Raw genomic sequence first — 18,504 nt, forward strand, 5'->3', positions numbered from 1 at the left:
AAGAGACCAAGACCCACCATTGTTTTTTAAAAAAGATTCTCCCGCCCCCTACTACTATACATTTCGTTTCACTATCAGTAGATCAGTACCTACTGCTTCGTCTAAAGTATCGAATAAGTGCCTGCGACTTTTCCTTTGTCGTCCAAGAAAAATAATGAGTATTCTCCACTTGTTTTGGTTGAAAATGAAATGAGGAAGTAGCTTCATCAGGAAAGTCATGAAATCAGCCATGTCAATGAAGAGGGCGCACGTATACTAGAAACACTTATGTATAACCGAGTATGCATTGCATAATCCTCTTGACAGCGTCACCGCATTTGTAGAGGAGGATGTATGCACGTGGTTACATGTACATGTATAAGCAGGGAGTATATAGAACTTTGATCAGTATGTGTGTGTGTATATATACACTTTAAATTTAGTACAAGCTTGCAATTTGAGGACTACAATAAACTTCCAACTTCTGCAAAGGCTGCCGTTGCTCTAGACTCATCACCAAAAAGTGACTCCTTTCCATCCTCCCTCTTTGAATATGGCAATCCTAGTCGACATTCGGCTTGCCTTATATCACCACTACCCAAATTAGTATCTGGGCAGGCGGCGCTAGAGGTGGCCTGATAAGCAGCCCATCGGACCGAAATTGCAGCCCGCCCGAGCATAATCGAAAAGTGTAAGAACCCGTCCCGGGATTTACATAAGAAAATAGGTATTTTTGTATTTTCACTAAGTTTGGGGATACCTTTCTTTTTAAAATTGTTTTTAAACCTTATTTGGTGAGCCCAAGGGGCCCACCCCCTGTTTTGTCCCCCCTGCCGTGACATCCTTTCCCTTCTTCTTTCTTCTTTTTCTTTTTCTTTTCTTTTCTTTTCTTTTGTTTTGGTTTGTCTGCACCTTTCTTTCTCTCCTGCTTGAGGACACAGCCACCATCATCATCACCAAACCTTAGCTCTCTCTCTCTCTCCATTGCTCACGGCGCAAAGAGGGTACGGGCACCTCCGGCGAGTTTTGGTTGTTTTTCCGGTTGGGTAAGCATGGTTTCTTCCTTTTTAGTCAAGTTAGATGTTGGTTAAATGTGGTTATTGAGTTTGGGTTCTTGATTTCCAAGGTTTTGGAGTGTTTTTGGCACGGGTGAAGGCACCCAAATTTCCGGTGAGTCGGGTGGGTTCCGAGGGCTTTTCCGGCCACCACAAGCCGTTTCACGGCGAACCCAAGGTATAAAACTACTCCTCTCGGCTAGTGCTTCATTTTGGTACCTAGATCGGGGTCTAGTTCGAGTGTTTGAAGTTGGCCGGAGCTATGGAAGCTCCGGTGTTCTTCTCCGGGCACCCAGGCCTTCGGGCCATTTCTGTTTCCCCGCGGGCCTTAGGCCTGACTTAGGTCTTTGGCCCAATACCCCCACCCTTTCCTTTTTTGTTTTTAGTTATTTCATTTTAAAAACCCAAAAGGCCTTAGGGCCTTGGTTGCAGCCCAAAACCCATTACCCTTTTTCTTATTTAAGGCCTTCGGGCCTGTTAGCCCCAAAACCCAAACCATTTTCTGTTTTTACCCAACCCAACCCACTTAAAAACCTAGCCCAAAACCCTAACCCAAAACCCTAAAGCCTGACCCGTGACCCGTGACCCATGACCCGTACCCGTTGACCCGTTTGACCCGTTGACTCTGACATGTTGACTTTGACCCGTTGAGTTTCGTGCGGGTACCCTCCTAGGCTAATTTCGACGTTCTAAACCCGTTTTCGATGTCCGTTTCCCCAAATTCAGTCGTTTGAGTAGAGTTTGACTAAATGTACCCTTTATGTGCTTAGGGGCGATTATCTGTGGCGTTTCCTTCTTCGCTAGATGGCGTGGCTTTTCGACGGCGAAGTACTGTGAGTGGACCCCTTCTAAAAATGCATGTTTTGATAGTATAAATGCATACATGAAAAGCATGATTTGATGATTATGTTTTATGAACGTTTTACGAGATAACATGCTTATCGAGGCTAGTTTGAATTATTACTATTTTTCCTATAACCCATGTTCTTATAGAATATCTGATGGATGACGATATGATATTTAGAACATGTTTAGAACACTTCTTTATAGTATAGATGATGGATGACTTTATACTATGAAGTTGATTTTCAATATACGTATGTTCACTGGTTTTGTACTTACCTAGTGGTTCTTTCCGCTACGGGACGTAGGGATAGATCCGGTCCGTCCCGGGCGACGGTTTGGTGTTGGCATAGGGCCTGAAGTGTGTTTTCCTCTGACTGTCTGCTCAGAGACGGGGAGCCGGCAAGGGGCCTGAAGTGCATTTTCCTCTGACTGTCTGCTCAGAGACGGGGAGCCGGCATGGGGCCTGAAGTGTTATATCGGACATTCACTAGTGTTTATTATTTTATACGAATTATGATTTGAGATATTGCACGACATGCTAGGTTTCGGAAAACCTATGTTTATCATTATATTTGTGTTTTCATAAAACCTGGGGGTTAGTATGTTGATAACTATTTTATTATATATATATATCAACTTGGTCCACTCATGTTTGTTTTGCGCCCCCTTCAGGACTTAGAATCGAGGCATATAATCCCGACGTCCAGGCACTTCTGCATCGGCATCTTCGAGTCCTCTCGGTGTAGGACCCACTCCTTTGTTTTATTCAATTTTATATTATTTTCTTCTAGTGTTCTAGATTAGAGGTGTGCTCTGAACATGGTCCTTATTTGCATATTAATTATTCTTTTATATTTATAAGCCTTATTTATCCCTTATTTTCAGAATTTGCACTTAATAAATGGCTTTCGTCACCCTCGGGTGTCGGCCAGCACGTGCTTATCCTGGTATTCGGGGAATATCGGGGTCGGGGCATGTCAAAAAGGGCTGCACCACTGCCTCCTACCTTGGGCAGAACAATTGGATCAGTTATGGCATTGTCTGTCCAGTAGAAGAGGAAGTTGTCGTTTGTGCTTCTGTAGGCCTTCAGGGTTGAATGCACCAAACTTGAAGGACTTGTTTGTGTAGCCAATTATGGCACATTGCCCCTTGAAGTCACAGAGTTTGTGGAAATTAGATGGCACTAAATGCGTCAATTGTGGCCTTATAGCAACACTTGAGTTCCCTACCTGCTCAAAATCATCATATGACTTAAGGGTCAATGTTACAAAAAAAATTTGGGTCATAATCGTCTATAAGATTTGAACTTAGAATCTCTATAACAAAGTAAATGACAGATTTGTTGGACTAAATGGTCAGTGGAAACAAAGAAGATAAGAATTTGATTTCTTATTATTATTAATGTGACTTAGGATTCCATTTGTACTATATAATATATGCTAATACGCACAAATCACAAATTAAATACCCTAAACTAGATGTGTTTTCATATTTTATGCCACTCACTGTGATATGTACCATTAAACCATCGTTCTGTTTGTGTTTATATCTTTTCGTGAGATACGTAATTGCTAGAGGGATTATACATAATACATTAGATGGGCACAAGAATTATTATGGAATTTCATTGTACCATTTGGACTCAATTATACATTAGAGATGCACTAGAAAAGAATTATAGACCTGTATTATATGGTTTGAACTCAATTATATACATTAACTAAATAGTTTTGTTTATATTTTAATACAAACGATATTCTATACTAGTCTACACTAAGATGAGGGGAAAATGTTTGAATTCAAGGCGTAGTGAGTTAAAGATGAAGACCCTAATCATTAAGGCAACCTACCACTACAATTATGTAATTTTCTTAATCACTAGTGTTACATGTACAACGCAATTGAGAGACAGAGAGAATAACCAAAACAAGAGCAATGTTACCTATGAACCAAAAACTGATGGATGCAAAAGTGTCTTGGGTTGAGTCGCGAACAATGTCGCTTTCTTTAAGACGTTTCGCGGCTCCACCCAAGCTGTGCAAGCAGTCTCAATGCCACGCCGTTCTCAGGATAAAACAACCCAAAAATTCCCTCTGTCTAGACCCTCACTTGCAAAAAGAAAGATCCAAAAACAATCACCCTCTTAGTTACTTAGTAAACTCAAGTTTTGGTAGCTTTTGTTTCTCAACCTTCCCTTATCTATTGACTAATGAAAAAACCCTAATATTTATAAAAAAATCTTGGAGTTTAACATTGGAAAGTTGAGGGAAAAGTGGCCAACGAATTAGGCCAACAAATGAGGAACTAAATCAACTAGTTGAAGAAAAATTGGTTTCCCACTTGAAAACAAAATTTTTTCTGTTGAACAAAAACGACTTCCCTAAAAAATAGGAAGCCAACGTCTTCCTCCAAAACTCAAAATATTAAACTAAGTTTGTGAAATAAACACAATATCCCAACAATCCCCGACTTGATTATTTAAAAACTTGTCATTGAGTAAAACATTATAAAGCTATGCATAAGTAAAGGTGTTGTTACAACTTGAACCATTGCATAGTGATATTGCTTTAGATCAACAAGAGTAACACTTGGTTTTGAACTCTACCTCTGACAACAATGCACATACAACTCTTCTTGGGTGATGTTCGAAGCCAACACAATTCGCGCATGTGCTTATATCCCAGTTTAGTGACAGTGGTAGATGTTTGCCCTAAAAACTTCATAGGAGGTGGCCTAACCTTCACCATCACAAAGGTGAAACTATCAAGGATATCCCTATAGCTAGACATCCCACTCTAAAAAAGTATAGTTTTCCTTAAGAGTTTAGTAACTCATCCTTTACAGATGTTATAGGATGTCATGTTTCCATAGAAAATTTAAAGATTACTTCTGTAAGAAGTATAACATGATCTCATATCACTTCATGACTTGTTATTACCTATTAAACATATTTCTCGAGATCTCCGATCCATAGGTTAGGTTACCATCACAAATGACTAAACTCATTAAGGGCTTTAACCTTATTCCCTTAGAGATTTTCCAAACATTGTCACGAGCTTACCCTTTTGTCAAAAGATCAGCAGTGCTGTAAACACGGAAATTCCTTGAAACAAGAACACGTGTACAAAATATATTTTGTATTAATGATTTTGGGGTTACAATCTCTTTGTAATTTGGTCCTCTGATTCGATCTCCGTAAGATGTTGGTTTGTTGACGTGTTATTGATCCAAGGATTGTCGAGGCTTGATCTTGGATGAACAGTTGGAAGTTTCTTCAAGGGCCGTTGGGGCTTGATCTTGAAGAACAGGGATGAATAGATTGTCTAGGGCTTTTGGGCTTGATCTTGAAGTTGTTGATCCAAAGGGCCGTTGGGGCTTGATCTTAGGATGAACAGGTGGGAGCTTCTTTAAGGGCCGTCGGGCTTGATCTTGAAGGTTGATGGATGAGTGGATCTTCAAGGTCTTTTGGGCTTGATCTTGAAGAACGGTTGGATGTGTGGATTTGTTGATATTGTTGATCCAAAGGGCCGTTGGGGCTTGATCTTGAGTTGGTGGAAGTTCTTCAAGGGACGTTGGGGCTTGATCTTAAAGGAGGATTTGACGAAGAATGAAGAGAGCTTTCTTGATCCTTCGGGATTTGCTTGAGAGCTTTAGAGTTTCAAAGCTTGAAGGTTTTGGTGTGATATCAATTCCTCTCATTCATGAATGCCTTGGCTTCCTATTTATAGAATTCCAAAACTTGATTTTTGGATTTAAATAATCAGATGAAATAAATCATTTCTTCCAGGTATTGACACGTGTCCTATTTGATGACTTTTCCTATTTATTTCGATTTTTCGTTAAGTCACACGCTACATATAAAATTTATGTGACACGTGACCGTTGAAATTTTATTTATTGGTCAACATTCATTTCACCAAAATTTCGATGTCTACAAATGTCCCCACTTCAAGGCGTGTCGCATACATGTGCTTAGTCACGTGTTGGAGATGCGTTTTGAAGTCCCTTAATGTAGATTTTGATCCAAGGGCCGTCGAGGCTTGATCTTGAAATGTACTGGAAATTTCTTCAAGGGCTTTTGAAGCTTGATCTTGAATTGGGCTGAAAGTTTTTTTCAAGGGTCGTCGAGGCTCGATCTTGAATGAAATTGGACCACAAGGAGTTTCACGTGGTAGATCTTTGTGCTTGTTGACTTTCTACAACTTTGATCTTGAACGGGGTTGGAGGATTTTCTAGTTTCCTCCAATCGTTGACTTTCCATAGGCTCATTCTTGAATTGGGCTGGGGGGTTTCTTCTGCTAGAGTTGCACCAAATGTCTGAATTTACTCCTTTTATCTGGAGCTGAACTTGATTCAATGGTGGTGGACATTTGATCTTGAACAGGACTTGTGATTTCTTCAAGGGCCGTCGAGGCTTAATCTTAAATGAAATTGGACCACGAGCGGTCTCACGAGTCGGACACATGGCAAGCAAGCGCGAGGTGGAGATGATGGCCTGTTTCTTTGTTCAATCTTTCCAATTCATATTGAAGAGGGTTAGGAGATGAATCGGCATGTGTTTTGTTGTGCTTGTCTCCACATGCTTCAATGTATCATTTTTGCTTGCCTCATTTGTTCTCCAGGCAGATGTGGTATCTTCTGCTGCCTTGTCTATTTCCCCAGCAGAGCGATGCTAGGTAAGTAATCAGGGAAGGGTTCCAAGCAGTTGGTTCCTGACTGGAAGTTTGACTTCAAGTTCCGAATGATTGCTCCCTTTCTCTTTATCCTGCAGTTAAGAACAAAGACAAAGAAAAGGACAGGGAAAAAAACACGATATGAGATACTCTTGCTTTCGAAGAAGTGGTGGTGATTTGACAGCGTTGCACAGCGAGGATTTGCTCTTCAGCGATGGTGCCAGCGAAAGGTTGTTGAAGCTTTTTGAGCTATTTGATTAGAGCAACGATGCCGAGCTTGGTTTTGACTTAAACTCCTCCATCTAGATTATGCCATTCTGCAGGGAAGGGCGTCGTGCTATAGTGATCTGTTCCAGCTCATCATTGATCATTATGCTTCAATCTCTTGCCGTATTTGTTCCTGATGTAGGAGTTGAATGCAATCTTTGCATTTAAATGGTGCTTAAGAACATTACTTCTCAGTGACGATGAGTACTCGAGAGCAATGCAAGGTAAGCAACCAGGCAAAGGTTCCAGGCAATCAGTTCCAGTCGGAAGTTTGATTTCAGGTTTCGACTGATTACTTTCTTTCCCCTTGTCCTGCAGGTAAGAGCAAGGGCAAAGGAAAAGATAGGGAAAAAGCATGATATGAGATACTTTTGCTTTCAACCTTGATGATATGTGATACTTTTGCTTTGGTGTCATTTGTTTGCAAGGGTATTCCCAGAGAGGAAGAAAATTGAGCATTTCGAGAAGCTCTGCTGGGAGTGTACTCTCAGAGGTGAAGAAGGGTTGGGCATTTTTTTGCAGGTCTGCCTTGCTGTGGAGGACGAAGGTCGACATATATAAGAATTTGCCAGTAGCCAGTAGTGGCGCTATTCCTTTACTTTTGTCGGCAACTGTTGGGTAATTGAAATAGTAAGATTCACGCGTTTTCAACTTTGTCAGAAATCTTTGACAAAGTTGCCCGTGATTTCTGCAAAGCTGAGGTTGCGTGTGGAAGGTGATGACAAATCTGGAAAAGCCGGTCTTTTGAAATTCGGAGAGCGGTGCCTTTTCGATCTCTGAACAAGTGGCCTTGGTGCCTCTTTGATTTCTTAACAAGTGGCCTTATTGCCTTTTTGATTTCTTAACAAGTGGCCCGGCTTTTAGAGAGGTGCCTCTTTGATTTCTGAACAACCATGCTGCCTCCTCGATTTTTGAACAGGCCCTGTTGCCTTTTTTTTTTATTTTATTTTTATTTTATTTTTTTTTTCTATAGAGGCATTAATTGTGTTCCAAAAACACACTTAGAGAGTTGATGTCTGTAGGAATTTCCCTCATTTTGTATTTCTAAGAACTCGATTTACACGACCTCTTCTTCCTTCATCATTCCTGCAAATGGCTTGCCTATCTGACCGTTGTCTTGATTTGAATGTTGAGGAAGACCCTGACATGTCTTCTCAAGACAACATATGGCACCTATCCTTCTTATCCCTTAGCGGTCCTCTAACAGTTGGGGACTCTGTGATGAAGAACAACATAACCGCCACGGTGGTTGCTAGAAATCTTCTCACCCCAAAAGATAACACGATCCTTTCCAAGCGGTCTGATGAGCTGGCTGTTCAAGACTCTTTGGCTTTCAGTGTTCAGTGTGCGAGCTCTGTATCAAACATAGGCCAACGCCTTCTTGCTTGAACTCGCCAGGTTGAATCCTTGATGGCTGAGGTGGCGAGCCTTAAGCAAGAGATTAGAGGGCTCCGGCACGAGAATAGAGAGTTGCACATGGTTGCCAATAGTTACTCAACGAGCATGAAGAGAAAGCTTGACCAGCTTCAGGAATTCGAAAGTCGGATTCAAGGTGACCATCAGATGTTTGTGGCTTTACTCTAGAGGCACTTATTGCCTTTGACCTCTAGAGTTTTACCGAGTGTTGAGGCTCCAAACAATCAACCTCCGGCGCCTTTTCTTCCTGGAGTTCCGCCGAGTAATGAGGCTCCACCTGATCAATGAAGGCTTTTTTTTTTTTTTTTTTTTATAATTATTATTTAATTATTATTATTATTATTTTATTTTTTAACTTATGTACATCCACATTTCTATAGTTTTTTTCAGAGATATCAGTAAATCAGCTTTTATTTGACTCAGTGTACATTTTTTTCTTTATTTATTTATTTATTTATTTTTTATTTTGTTTTTTGGTTATGTAAATTCTAGATTTGTTGTGAAAATGGATGGTGAATGAATGGTAAATGAATGCCCACTATGTAGTGGATGTTGTAGGTGAAGTAAGTGGATGATGTAGGTGAAATGAGTGGAGATTGTAGGTGAAGTAAGTGGATGTTGTGGGTGAAACGAGTGGAGATTGTAGGTGAAGTAAATGGATGTTGTGGGTGAAATGAGTGGAGATTGTAGGTGAAGTAAGTGGATGTTGTAGGTGAAATGAGTGGAGGTTGTAGGTGAAGTAAGTGGATGATGTAGGTGAAATGAGTGGAGATTGTAGGTGAAGTAAGTGGATGATGTAGGTGAAATGAGTGGAGGTTATAGGTGAAGTAAGTGGATGTTTTTGATTTGTCATTTTGCATCTTCATTTTCCTATATAAGAAAGACCAAATGTATGAGGAATTGTACATCTTATACATATATCTCTCTCTTGTCGTGCACATTGTCCTTGCTGCCGTCACCGTGAGTCTTGGTGCTTGGAGCTTGTTACAGTGCGCTACTTTTATAGTGTGGGGTTGTGCAAAAGACTGCAGCGAGTTTATGCTGTGTAGTGCCTTTTGATCAAAACTTTCCTCGGTGGTGACGTTGCCGTGCCTCTTGCTGCTGCTTGGAGCTTGTTACAGTGCGTCACTTTTACCGTGTGGGGTTGTGCAAAAGATTGCAGCGAGTCTATGCTGTGTAGTGCCTTTTGGTCACAACTTTCCTTGGTGGTGACGTTGCCGTGCCTCTTGCTGCTTGTTGTGGGCTCTTTGCCGCTGCTGTTTAGAGCTTGTTCCAGTGCGTCACTTTTATCATGTGGGGTTGCGCAAAAGACTGCAACAAGTTTATGCTGTGTAGTGTTTTTTGGTCACAACTTTCCTCGGTGTTGACGTTGCCGTGCACATTGACCTTGCTGCTTGTCGTGGGCTCTTTGCCGTTGCTGCTTGGAGCTTGTTCCAGCGCGTCACTTTTATCGTGTGGGGTTGTGCAAAAGACTGCAGCAAGTTTATGCTGTGTAATATCTTTTGGTCACAACTTTCCTCGGTGGTGACGTTGCCGTGCACATTGACCTTGCTGCTTGGAGCTTGTTCCAGTGCGTCACTTTTACCGTGTGGGGTTGTGCAAAAGACTGCAGCGAGTTTATGCTGTGTAGTACCTTTTGGTCACAACTTTCCTCGGTGGTGACATTGCCGTGCACATTGACTTTGCTACTTGTCGTGGGCTCTTTGTCGTTGTTGCTTAAAGCTTGTTCCAATACGTCACTTTTACCGTGTGAGGTTATGCAAAAGACTGCAGCGAGTTTATAATATTTAGTGCTTTTTGGTCACAACTTTCCTTGGTGGTGACGTTGCCGTGCACATTGACCTTATTGTTTTCTGTGGGCTCTTTGCCATTGCTGCATGGAGATTATTCCAGTGTGGGGTTGTGGGGTTGTGGGGTTATGCAAAAGACTGCAGGGAGTTTATACTGTGTAGTGCATTTTGGTCACAGTTTTCCTTCGGTGGTGCGTTGCCGTGTGGTGCTGTGCAAAAGACTGCATCGGGATTTTGCTGTGTAGTGCCTTTTGATCACAACTTTCCTCAGTGGTGACGTCGTCGTGCCTTTTGCCGCCGCTTGCTGCACCGCCATCGCTGCACAGATCGTTGCACACCATTGCACTGACCGTCGTCCTGCTGTTCATTTTTTTTTTTTGTAATAAGGCTTTGTAACCAAATCCTTCCTTTAAAGAGTAAAGTATTCATATTTTGAATTTGCTCTTTATTCTTCAAAGTGTTTGTGTTTTTGTTGATGATGTGACTGTACTTGAAGTTTTGAAGTTTCAAGTTGCCTACGTACCTTTGGTTGAGGAGGGATTAAGTCATGACGTAGTTCAAATGAGTGATGGTTTTGATGATCATTTTGCCGTACACAGTTTATGCTCTTGCGGGCCAGGAGCGTTTGTTGTCGCCTTTTACGCTCGTGTGGACAAGGAGCTTTTGGTGCCATTTGTAGTTTCAGCTCGTGCAGGCAAGGAGCTTTTGGTGCCATTTGGAGTTTCAGCTTGTGCAGACAAGGAGCGTTTGTTGCCGTTTGCAGTTTCATCTCGTGCAGGCAAGGAGCTATTGGTTGTCGCCTTTTAGGCTCGTGCGGACGAGGAGCTTTGTGAATTTGTCAAACGATCTTGGAGGGGTATTATTTGCAATCTTCATAGCAAAGAGTGTTGACCGAGTGATTGAAGAAGTCTTTGGGGAAGAAATCGCACATCGTGATGGCAATGGACGATCTTCGTGTCACAATTTCATCATCCTCAACACTTTCATGTGGCTTTGGAGGTTGACGAGAGCTGCTTTACCCCCTTTCCGATTGGTGAACTTGTGGAGGAGATGTATGCTTCTTGTGCATTTTCTTTTGACTGACATGAGTCCATCCTTCAACTTCACTTGACTTGACTGACATGGTTTTGGAGCATGCCCTCAACGGTTGAGGTGAAGATTTTGAGCCGAAAGAGCCAGAAGTGACGGTGGTATAGTTTGACTTTACCATATCGTCAAGATCTAGCTCGATGATTCCTTTCTGAGCCAGCTTCATGATGAGATCTTTTAGCATGAAACATTTTTTTGTCAGATGACTGATAAAGCAGTGGAATTTACAGTACCTTAGACTGTCAGTATGATTCATCTTTTCCGGCCATCTACACTCAGGTAGGTCGATCACCTTCTTGTCAAGCAAGTCTTTCAACATGGTAACCATATCAGAGTCGGGGAATAGATAAATCTTCTCCTCAAGCTCCTTCAAAGTGCGTCTATGCATCTTTTGATCGCGAAAAGCTTCGGTTTGAATCGCCTTACCTCGTGTAGAGATTTTGACTGGAGTTGTGTTGATTGTCATTGCTTCCTTGGTGGGTTTCCACACAGCCTTATCCACTTTTGGCCCCAAAACTTTGTCGTTCTGGTAGTCGGCGATCGATTCTTTCTTCCTATGATGGGCGATGCTTAACTCCATATCAAGGGCACGGGTGGCTAACTCCTCAAAGGTTCGTGGTTTGATGCCTTGAAGGATGTAGTGTAGTCTCTACTGCATGCCTTGAACGCACATCTCAATGGCGGAGGTTTCAAAAAGCCGATCTTTGCAATTCAGACTTAATGAATGCCATCTATTGAAGTAGTCGACGACAGGTTCATCCTTCTACTGTTTCGTACTGGTTAGCTCCAAAATGCTTACAGTGCAAAAAGTACTGTAGAAGCGGTTGAGAAATTCCTTTTCTAGCTGATCCCAACTGTTCATAGACTTGGGCTCGAGGTCGGTGTACCAGTCAAAGACGTTACCTTTCAGCGAGCGCACGAATTGTTTGACGAGGTCGTCTCCCTCCGTCCCAGCATTGTTACAAGTTTCAATGAAAGGGGCGAAATGTTGCTTTGGGTTTCTTGTCCCATCGAATTGCATGAATTTTGGCGGCTGATAACCCTTCGGCATCATCAAGGCATCAATCTTCTTGGAGTAGGGTTTCGAGTACAACATGGAGGTGTGTGAGCTCTATTCGTACTGTGCCTTGATGGTGTTAGTGATCATCTCCTGCAATTGATGGATATAAAGAGATCCCACAAGTGTTGCCACTTGGTCTGGCTCCTGTTCTTCTTTGACATTGGCTCATCTCTTTAGTGGATTAACCTTTAGGTCGAGTTTTTCGTCATCCTGCATCTCTAGTCGGTTGATGAGTACGATGATTTGCAAGTCTTTTTCCTCCACAGTCTTTGTGAGCCTTGCAATTGCTTCACTCATTTGAGCCAGTTGTTTTTCAACAGAGGTGACGCCGATGATCATGACTTGTGTAACCAATAGACACGACTTTCCTTCAGACATCCAGGGTGCTGACCATTGGCCATTTTGGGATGTCATCTTGTGTGCCTCAACAGCATGCTTTGGTGCCCCCAGCAAGGTCAGGTTGATGACCGACTCGTGCCTTTGATGCTCCTCTTGCTTGCTTAGCGGTATCAACTTTGAAGCGGCATGTTGAGGAGTGGTTGTGGCGCCAATGGAGGCTCTATTTGAGGCAGAAGTGCTCAGGCTCCTTCCCTTGGTGGTTGCAAGAACAACTTGTCCTTTACTTGATGCCATTTATTTTGGAGGTGTGCTTTGTTTTTCTTGAACGGAGAAAGAGATGAGAGGTAGAGATTGTCCCACCGGGCATGCCAAATTTGTAAACACGAATTTTCCTGACGATGAACAAGACAAGAACATGTGTACAAAGTAATATTTTGTATTAATGATTTTGGGGTCACAATCTCTTTGTAATTTGGTCATCTGATTCGATCTCCGTAAGATGTTGGTTTGTTGACGTGTTGTTGATCCAAGGGCTGTCGAGGCTTGATCTTGGATGAACAGTTGGAAGTTTCTTCAAGGGCAATCGGGGCTTGATCTTGAAGAATAGGGATGAACAGATCGTCGAGGGCTTTTGGGCTTGATCTTGAAGTTGTTGGTCCAAAGGGCTGTTGGGGCTTGATCTTAGGATGAACAGGTGGGAGCTTCTTCAAGGGCCGTCGGGGCCTGATCTTTGAATAATGGTTGTGTGAATTTCTTCAAGGGTCGTCGGGCTTGATCTTGAAGGTTGATGGATGAGCGGATCTTTAAGGGCTTTTGGGCTTAATCTTGAAGAACGGTTGGATGTGTGGATTTGTTGATGTTGTTGATCCAAAGGGCCTTGATCTTGGGATGAACGGATGATGAACGATGAACACTTTCTTCAAAGGTCGTTGGGGCTTGATCTTGAGTTGGTGGAAGTTCTTCAAGGGCCGTCGGGGCTTGATCTTGAAGGAGGATTTGACGAAGAACGAATAGAGCTTTCTTGATCCTTCGGGATTTGCTTGAGAGCTTTATAGTTTCAAAGCTTGAAGGTTTTGGGGTGATATCAATTCCTCTCATTCATGAATGCCTTGGCTTCCTATTTATAGAATTCCAAAACTTGATTTTTGGATTTAAATAATCAGATGAAATAAATCATTTCTACCAGGTATTGACATGTGTCCTATTTGATGACTTTTCCGATTTATTTCGATTTTTCATTCAGTCACACGTAACATGTAAAATTTATGTGACACTTGAGTGTTGAAATTTTATTTATTGGTCAATATTCATTTCACCAAAATTTCGATGTCTACAGTTGTCTTCAAACCTTACATGATTCACTCTAACAGCTCCAACAGAGAAAAACCCTTTGACTGTGCTCTGGTTACGACAATTTGTTGTCTCTTTCCACTGTAATACCAATTTTGAACCTTTGCAATAGCTGTTGTGCAATCACTTTGATGAGAATAGCGAGGATGGGCTTCTCCCATAGAGGAGAGTCAGACAACTGATCTTTTAACCATCCTGCTTCTTCACTAGCTGTTGCTAGAGCAATGATTTCAGACTCCATTGTTGATTAAACAAGTATGGTTTATTTATTAGATTTCCATGATACTATAACTATAGCTATATTAAAAATATAACCACTTGTGGCTTTAAAGTCTTTTGAAAGTGTATTCCAATCAGCATCGATATATCATTCAAGGACACCACGAAACTTCTCATAAAATAGACCATAATTGATGGTCCTGCTTGTAAACTTACATAGTACTCCAACTGTGTAAGCTATGTCTGACCTAGAGCAATCAGTAGTATATCGAAGGCTCACATACTCAGTTTTTCTAACACTGTCACCAATGTTCTTGAACAACTTTACACTAGAATCATATGGAGTACATACTAGTCTACATTCAAAGTAATTGAATTTCTTTAGAATCTTGTCTATGTAATGTGACTGATAAAGAGACAACCCTTTCTCAGTCTTGGTAATATGTATACCAAGGATAACATTTGATTCTCCTAAATCTTTCATAGCGAAATTGTCACATAGAATTTTTTTGACATTATTCACTACATGAATGTTAGACCCAAATACAAGCAAGTCATCAACATAGAAACATGTCACAGCACACAAATTATTTTCAGATGTAACACACATGCAATTTTTCAAAATTTGTCAAAGAAATCAACATTTTCTATTTGCCTAAAACCTTTAGCTATACTATCTTGGCCTTGAATTTGTCAACTATACCATTACACTTTAGCTTCTTTTTCAGCACCCATTTGCATCCACTTGTCTTACAACTTTGAGGAAGATCAACCAAGTGTCAAGTTCTATTTGATTCAAGTGAATCCATCTCATCATTTATGGCTTCTTGCCATAAGTTTGCATCAAGGAAGTCAAAGCTTCTTGGAGCGTTTTGGGATCTTCTCCCAGTGCATGAGCATGAAAGTCAGTTCCAAAGTCCTTGGCTACTTTTAGTTCTTTTACTTTTCCTTGGTTCGGAATCAATTTTGACCAAAACAGTGAATGTTGGTTCACTTCTCCTAGGTGGGTTCCAATGGAGTTTGAGGCCCCACTATTTCTTGACTTAAAAGGAAACTTATTCTCAAACAAATCAACATCATTTGATCAAGTAATAACATGGTTCTTTAAATCATAGAATCTATATGCTTTACTATTGTATGCATAGCCAACGGAAACACATTCGAAAGCTCTACTAGCTAGTTTTGACCTTTTAGGGTCAGGTTTACGCACAAAAGCCAAACAACCCCAATTTCTTAAGTAAGACACATTTGGCTTCTTATTTTTCCATATTTCATAGGGTGGTATTTTGGTTTTGAAGATGGGACTCTATTAAGTACATAGCGAATAGTTAACAACATTTCATGCCACCAAAATGAAGCACTACCCGAGTTGAGAAGCACAACCACAGTTAATTCACAAAGTGTCCTATTTTTCCTTTCAGCTTTACCATTCATTTTTGGGGAGTTAGGTGCAATGGTATCATGTGGAATACCTAGGTTTTAACTGTAAGCTGCATATTCATACTCTAGTCGCACATCACTTCGTAGCCTTTTAATCCTTCGATTGAAATGATTTTCTACTTCAGTTATGAATAGTTTAAACATGTCAAGTGCTTCACTTTTATTTTTCATACGGTAGACATAACAAAAATTTAAACAATTTCCATTTTTAATTCCGACAACATCAAATTCATGATGTGGTATAAACTAACACACAAATTAAACCCTTTGTTTGATAGTTGTAGTATATGAAAGTAGGGATCGTTCTAGGCTGGGGATTAGAAGGGATGCTAATCTACACTAATTTAACTCAAAAACAGAAAACTAGACTTAAACAACTCAAAACAAGCTAAATTGACTCAAATAACACAAAACTAAGTTAAATTGACTCAAAACATGAACTAGAGAGAAGTTTGGATGAAAATTAAACTAAAAAGACTTAGAATACTAAATGGGGATTGTTTTGACGAATTTAACTAAAATTAAGTAAATTGTAGAAACAAATTAAGTTTGCATGAAATTGGGTGAATTAAAGGGTGAAAGGCTAGCTAGAGGGTCATTCTCCACACATGACACATATGCATACAAATCGATTTCCAGTTATTATTCCTATAAACCATGAATGACAATGCCCTAAGTTAACCGTGAACTGCACAAATTAACTATCAGATTTTCCTAAATTCATTGAATTGGACTCAAAGACGCAATCAAATTATTCTTATCAAGTTCCCAATATGAATTGCATGATAGAGAAACATATCAAAGATCATTAAGTTCTATGAAAATCATAAGCATTGACAAGGCATTCGTAACTATGAACTGCATGATACTCCTGCCATGGATTCACTTAACACGATTGTGACTAGCAACCTCCGCTACTTAGAAATATAAGTTCATAACTATTAGGTGAAATTCTCTTATATTTTAGCATCTGATTCATGCATGCAAACTAAGTGTGCACCCTTAATCAACATTCAAGAATAAGTTATCAATCAAACAGATAAGTAAATCGCATTCATGTTTTATGAAACAATAATTGGATGTAATCAATTCATATCACATATATGTTCATGGCTTTGAATTCACCTCTAGCTAAAAAGAAATTAGTTCTACATGGCCATCATAATTGAAAACCAAATTAGAACAAACATTGGACTAAAACTAAGGATATAATACACCTAGAAACGCTTCAGCACTCCAATGGCCTTGGATGGCAGACACGGCTCCAAGCTTTTCTTCTCCTTCCTTCCTTGCAAAGCTGCGGCATATATGTATTTTTCTCTCTGAAATTCTCTCTAAAACTCCTTCCCCAAACCTGCGGCAAAGATTGAATATATATAGGCAGGGCACATCATTGTTTGTGGAGGAAAATGATTAGTTGTTTGCATAGTTTTAGGATTCCTTAAATCAGATAAGAGGTGATTTAATATGATAAGGAATCCCTCTTGCAGCTGGAGATAAGGTAAGGTAGGATTAGGATAGGATAAGATAAGATAAGGTTGAGATAAAACAGGACTGGATAAGATAAGGTAAGTTTGGATAAGGTTCATTCTTTTTAGTTGATTCCTTGTCTTCCAAGCTTCCAAATTTGTTTCCTCCAGATTTTAGCACATATTTAACATATGTAAAACACCAAAAACATCCATCCATTATGCTCCATACGCATGCTAACCAATCCAAGCACAAAATTGCTCTAAAATGCTCCAAATTGCCTTTTCTTGCCAACTTTGTCATTTGGACCTACAAACACACGCAAATGGCTTAAAACACTCTAATAAATAGAAACTAACTGAGTAAATGAAAGGAAATAGGCTAACAAAGTCGCATAAATATGCTCCTATCAAATTCCCCCACACTTAGCTTTTGCTAGTCCCCAAGCAAAACATAGAAAACACAACACAACCTAAAGTTTCCAACAATTGCCTCAGGGATTTCCAATGAAACATGACATGTTAAATATCACTACTCCCACATATTTTAGCCATCTTTACTCTTGAGTATACACTTAACTGCAGCCACTACTCACTAGCTCGCATTTAATCAATTAAAACAACATTTTGAATGTAGTAACATGCCTTAGAGAATTCACTCAATTCCTCACCGGATATACTCTCTATTTTCACACAGATTTTATGACTACACTCCCTACACTAGGTATATGTGAGAAGATTGATGTAAACATGTAGACTAGCACTCACATATGTTATAACAAAGAAAGCACTTTCTGGAATTTATTAACATGTATATGATCTCATGAACGAAATGCCACTGCTTAGACGCGAGAACCAGGGATACCATATGCTTGTACCAATTTCAAATTCCACATATTGAAACACACAACAATCAAGATAGAAGTCTAGGGTTGTAACGGGGCGAAGGTATTAGTTAAACAAAGACAGGTAAGGATAAATAAAGTTCTTAAAGCGATAGTAAGCAAAGTAATGAAATAAACACTTAGAATTCAACTTTTGATTGTAGAAATAAACTTTAAACATGAAGGGAAGATTCACACATCACTTAGGGCCAGATTCAAACTTTTGGACCTTTTCTTCAACCACCAATACTTGTGAGTTCATTCTCACTTATTTCTCAACTCTTTTTCTTCTTTTTCTTTCTTTTTCCACGTTTTTTTTTCGTGCCCTTTTCTTTCTTTGGCACACAAAACGTACATCCTCATAGATTTCCAACGAAAAACCTTATCCCGCACTTGTCTTTCTGCAAATTGTAGATCAAAAAGAATTCCCTCTAAGTTATGCTCCACTATTCTTTAAGAACAAGGGTATGGATAGTCCTATTCTAGGCTAGGTAAGGATAATGTGGCTAACAAAGAAAAGAGGCTAAATAAGGCTCAACGGGGTTAAACCTACAATACATATGCAAAGGGGAAGGCTCTTTGGCTCTGGTTTAACTAAACAACTTCATCTTGTTATTTGTTATGCAAT

The 18,504-nt window shown here is 40.2% G+C and overlaps 1 pseudogene; it reads right to left on the reverse strand.

The window, feature by feature from the left end:
- Nucleotides 1-418: 418 nt before the first annotated feature.
- LOC103967460 lies at nt 419-12,211 on the reverse strand (annotated as a pseudogene).
- Nucleotides 12,212-18,504: the final 6,293 nt, after the last annotated feature.

Source organism: the organism of the source record quoted next, unplaced genomic scaffold (genome assembly GCF_019419815.1).
Source record: "Pyrus x bretschneideri cultivar Hongxiangsu unplaced genomic scaffold, Pyrus_bretschneideri_v1 Contig69, whole genome shotgun sequence".
Classification (NCBI taxonomy): Eukaryota; Viridiplantae; Streptophyta; class Magnoliopsida; order Rosales; family Rosaceae; genus Pyrus; species Pyrus x bretschneideri.